Below are 5,558 nucleotides of genomic sequence, written 5' to 3'. Positions count from 1 at the left end.
GGGAGAAGAAAAGTGGGAAATAAGTCTTGTTGTGTTGTTCCCCTGAAGTTCACGAGCTCTTCACTTGTGAATGAGATACGGGTACCATCGCAAGAAACAAAGTTAAAACACAAAACAAAACAAAGCAGAGCGCTCCAACACACCGTGTCGCCATTCTGCGGCGCCATCTTAGAAAATCATCAAGAAGATGTAAGCAGTAATGATTAGCGTGAAAGGCCAGATCAGAGAAAGTGATATCACTATCGTGGGTTGAAGGATTTAAAAGGAGTAGCGAATTCATCGCATCTGAGAAATGCGTAGAAAGCTAACAGGAAGACAGACTCCAGAGGTGTGTCTATGTAAGGGGAAAAAAACCCTATCCTGACTCTCGACACTAGTTGATGTAGAATACCGAGAGTGATAGGCTGCCTGAGGTCAGGGGAAGAAGGGTGAGCTTTAGAGACGCCTTTCAACAGCAATTTTATAGACTGATTAGAAAGGAGGCTAGGAAACGATGGATCGTAACATTTTATGTGAAACTGAATACCTGCAATCAACCCACGAGTGTACTGCACCTTGAAGTTGCGAGTATCGGTACAATAACATATGAAGGCACAAAAACTTTTAACAAGAACTGGTCTGAGAGGTACACAAATGATTACGTAAAATAAAGAAAAAGTATGCCAGGCAAAATCATAGGTTTTAAGAGTGGAAGCCACTAGACCTTTCCTCATGTACATCCTAGAAGAATCTAGATAATGTTGCAAGGGGTTTAGATTTAATGCAGCACTAGCTCTTGGAGAGAGGGAAGCTCTACCAGGACGGGGCTGGCTGACGGGCAGAGGCTTCGAAAGGTCTGAAAGTGAAAACGAGACAGCGCATCAGCCTCATTGTTAAAATGCCCGGAAATTATTATAGTATAATATAATTATCTATATAATATAGTATCTATATAATTATTATTATATAGAAATTATAGAACGCCTTGTGGTATTGGAAGAACACATTGCTGCCATACTTCAAATTCAAATCCCCAATTAGCGCTAAGTAGGAGTCCAGTTCCGGCCTCCTATCCGGGTACACAGAGCAAATAACGTCCGAAACAACCCGAAAGCCACCACGAACTGCCCGATGGACAGCTCCTTGCATAACCTGGGATCCGCGGACTTAAACACTGCTGAAAACCCGTCCCCGGACACCAGATTTTTTTCGCATTCCGGGGAAGGCAAGGAAAATCCTGCAGGGCAAGGATGTCAACCTGGTAAGCCTAATTCGGCTTACCAGGTTGACATCCTTGCCCTGCAGGATTTTCGCCCGCAAGCGCCCAGAAATGTTGGCAGCAGCGGGAATATATGGCCTACCTACGAACGGGGCTGGAGCAGAAGTGGCCAGGGAAAAGTCGGCTTCTCCGGGGGCTGTAGGGGCCGGCTGAGAAAAACCGTGCGCCGGCAGAGACACAGAGGCCACAGCGGTGGCGGCGGTGGAGGACCCGAGGAAAGCGGGCGAGCGTTCAATGGACTGCAGCCTTGCGTCCATGGACTGAAGAGAGCCGGCCAGGGATTGAAGAGAACCGAGAATCAGAGCCGTGTCAGATGACCCACTCGGCACGGCCGCAGCAGCCGCCAAGCTGAGGGAACCCGCACTGCGCCTCTTCGGCGGGGCACGAGGAGGGGCGTCTGCCTTCGCAGACCGCTTCCGACCGCGAGCCGCCGCGGGAGCAGGAGGCGGGGGAACCGGCGAGATGCATCCGACCTGAGCAGCCAGCTCGCGGAGCTCCGGAGAAGATAAGCCCGGAGCCGCCGCGATGCCTCCATCCCGAAGCTGCAGGATGATCCTTTCCAACGCCGCGCTGGCCGAAACGGGAACAGGCAGAAAGGCCAGGTGAGAGCTCCTGCGGACGCCGTCCGAAGAAGCTGGAATTGCCGCCGGCGATGAGAAGAAATCCGGGCCTGGGTCCGATGCGGGATCAGACTCAAAATCTGACATGCGAGACAGCAGAGCACGGTACAAAACAGCGAGGAAACGAGCGCCATACAGCCGTCCGACTGTCAACACGACGCCTTTCTGAAATGACAGCTGATAGCACAGGGAGAGAAAGCGCTTTTAAACGTGTTGAGACGCTGTGATTGGCCTATGAAATCTTTGGCCTTTCCTGATTGGATTATCAGAAGGAGAGCGCCTCAAGCGCTGATTCGCTTTAGGAGAGACTGATTAATGTTAGGTCTTCCTGAAAGAATTTACGCTGAGCTACATTAGTTGATCTCCCTGCACAGTAAAGTATAACCAAATGTAATTTCAATACATATTTTACAATAGTAGTTCAATATATGTGACAAAAAAAACGACCTCAGGGAGGAAAACTGCAGGCTGAAAACCAAACTAGGAACATTGGACGAACAGGCTTTTGCAAATGACGATGAAAAAGTGAAAGCACTGACTGGACTCCCCACGTTTGACAAGCTGCAAGTAGTTTTATGTAGTGTTCTTTTATGTCTTCCGACACACACAACCCTCTCTCCTTTCCAACAACTTCTTTTAACTGTTATGAGGATAAAAATGAACCTGTCCCTTGCTCTACTTAGTGTTCTCTTCCAAATCTTGATAGCGACAGCAAGCAGAACTTTTAGAACTACCCTTGACATGCTACATGCAAAGCTTGTTCCATCATTTTTATTTTGGCCACAGAGAGAAGAGCTTTGGCTGTCAATGCCTATGATATTTGGAGAAACTTACCCTAGATGTGCCTGCATAATTGACTGTTTCGAATTTTTTATAGAAAAACCCAAAGACTTCAAAGCAAGAGCACAAACATATTCAACCTATAAACATCATCACACCATGAAATACCTAATAGGCATATCCCCACAAGGAACAGTCATATTCATATCTAAGGGATGGGGAGGCAGAACATCAGACAAACGTGCCACAGAAAATTCTGGGTTTCTGGAATGCATCAGTGCAGGTGATGTGATACTGGCTGATCGAGGGTTTAACGTGGCAGAGTCTATTAGCTTGCATAATGCTGAGCTGAAGATCCCAGCTTTCACTAAAGGAAGGATACAATTGAGCCTAGTAGAGCTGGAGTCCACACGTGGACTTGCCTCAGTAAGAATCCATGTAGAGAGAGTTATCGGTGAAACAAGAAACCGATACACTATACTACAAAGTACTATTGGTATCCAGATTTGTGAAGCTGAACACCCCCAAGGGTTTACAGTTTTAGACAAAGTGGTCCACGTGTGTTGTGCCGTTACAAATGTGGCACCCTCAATTATTCCTTCTGGTTAAACACTACTGAATACAGTACAACATTAATACAATGTAAATATATAATGATTTATTTACACAAACACACACACAAAGAAACATGTACGTACACACATTATGTACATGAATGTATTAAATTTTCAATTTGATTACCTATGTGCATTGTATTTATTTATTGAATAAATCTGTATTTGTCTGTCCAACAGTACAATTCAAAATTCACCACTTTTCATTTGTTTTCTTCTTGTGCGTGCTTGCGTTTTGCCAATTCCAGTTTGCAGACACTGCACTTCCAATTCAAAACACTAAGATCAGTAGTCTGCAAACAGTCTTTTACAGATTCCCAATGTACACTCTATTTTGTCATCAGTATCCAGAACAGGCATACCACAGTAACAGCCTTCAGATGATTTGGTGGCATCATATTGCTTGAACAGGTGCTGTAAAAAGTTTTGCCAGTAGCACAGGAATGACACGTGTTCGGATAAAAGTATGAACCTTTCCATGCATAGTTTCAAAGAAGACTGTATCCGGTATAATTCTCTCAATGTGAACTTCTCCTTTGCCATCTACAGTATCCCTGGTCCCCAAACAACAAAGTCACAGTAGCTTGCCTCTGCTAAGTGAATTTGTGTCTGCACTTGGTAAAAGTACTGGTGGTCCCTCTTTAGTGAAAATGTACCCTCTACCTCGTGGAGACAAAATGTGCCATCCTGTTTCATTTTGTCAACTAAACTGCTGTTCTCAAGACTACATGGTGCCTTCACTTCTAACACACCCATCCCATGGCAGTCAAACATTAACATGCCATCTGGGGATGCCCCTAACCATGGGTATTTAGGATCGATGACCAGCTCTGCCCTCCTGACATTGAAGTTGGTGTGGTGTTCCTTCATGATCTTGGAGTACTCCTCCACGGCTCTTCCCTCATGTTCTATGGCCCATCTGAAACAAACAATATTTAAGTATAAAACATAATAGATAATGATAACCTCCATAATGTGCTTATCATGGTAAAAAAAATGGAAAGCCCTCAACTATTTTTTGTAGAAGTAATCTGATTGTTAATTGAAGGTATTGTTTAGTACCTGAGAGAACGTGGTGTGTTTCGAGCTTTGTAGGCCACGGGGTAGCAAAGCTTTTTCAGCAGGGACACAGCTGGTTTTTCTAAGTTAGTGTGGCAGGCTGCTCGGATGTTAGATGCAGTGACCCTTCCTGCTTTCTGGTCGCACCACATAGTGGATTTGGATTAAAGTCTTGTGCGCACTAAAATGTAAAAAGCTGAGTGAAATTCATGTAGCAAATCACCAGTAATACATTTACATTTTAACAATTTTGTGAAAACTATGATCCTGCACTCAAAATGTCCTTTTCCTAAGACATCACTGACATACATACTTTAAACCACACTCACTGATGTATAAATAAAAGTACCTGTCCCTCTGTTATGCTCAAGCCTGCAAAGACCTCTTCACTCTTTGAGTACAGTTATGCGTGTGAGAGTGCCCTGTTCAACGGCGTGTACATTTTGCTAAGGGATTTAGGGATATTAATTTGTACAGCCTGAGTGGTGGGTACAGTGGGGAGAACAAGTATTTGATACACTGCCGATTTTGCAGGTTTTCCTACTTACAAAGCATGTAGAGGTCTGTAATAATTTTTATCATAGGTAATCTTCAACTGTGAGAGACGGAATCTAAAACAAAAATCCAGAAAATCACATTGTATGATTTTTAAATAATTAATTAGTATTTTATTGCATGACATATGTATTTGATCAGCTACCAACCACTAAGAATTCCGGCTCTCACAGACCTATTAGTTTTTCTTTATGAAGCCCTCCTGTTCTCCACTCATTACCTGTATTAACTGCACCTGTTTGAACTTGTTACCTGTATAAAAGACACCTGTCCACACACTCAATCAAACAGACTCCAACCTCTCCACAATGGCCAAGACCAGAGAGCTGTGTAAGGACATCAGGGATAAAATTGTAGACCTGCACAAGGCTGGGATGGGCTACAGGACAATAGGCAAGCAGCTTAGTGAGAAGGCAACAACTGTTGGTGCAATTATTAGAAAATGGAAGAAGTTCAAGATGACGGTCAATCTCCCTCGGTCTGGGGCTCCATGCAAGATCTCACCTCGTGGGGCATCAATGATCATGAGGAAGGTGCGGGATCAGCCCAGAACTACACGGCAGGACCTGGTCAATGACCTGAAGAGAGCTGGGACCACAGTCTCAAAGAAAACCATTAGTAACACACTACGCCGTCATGGATTAAAATCCTGCAGCGCACGCAAGGTCCCCC

This window comes from Sander lucioperca, chromosome 6, assembly GCF_008315115.2.
Source record: "Sander lucioperca isolate FBNREF2018 chromosome 6, SLUC_FBN_1.2, whole genome shotgun sequence".
Taxonomy (NCBI): domain Eukaryota; kingdom Metazoa; phylum Chordata; class Actinopteri; order Perciformes; family Percidae; genus Sander; species Sander lucioperca.
Note: the sequence above shows the minus strand (reverse complement) of the source record.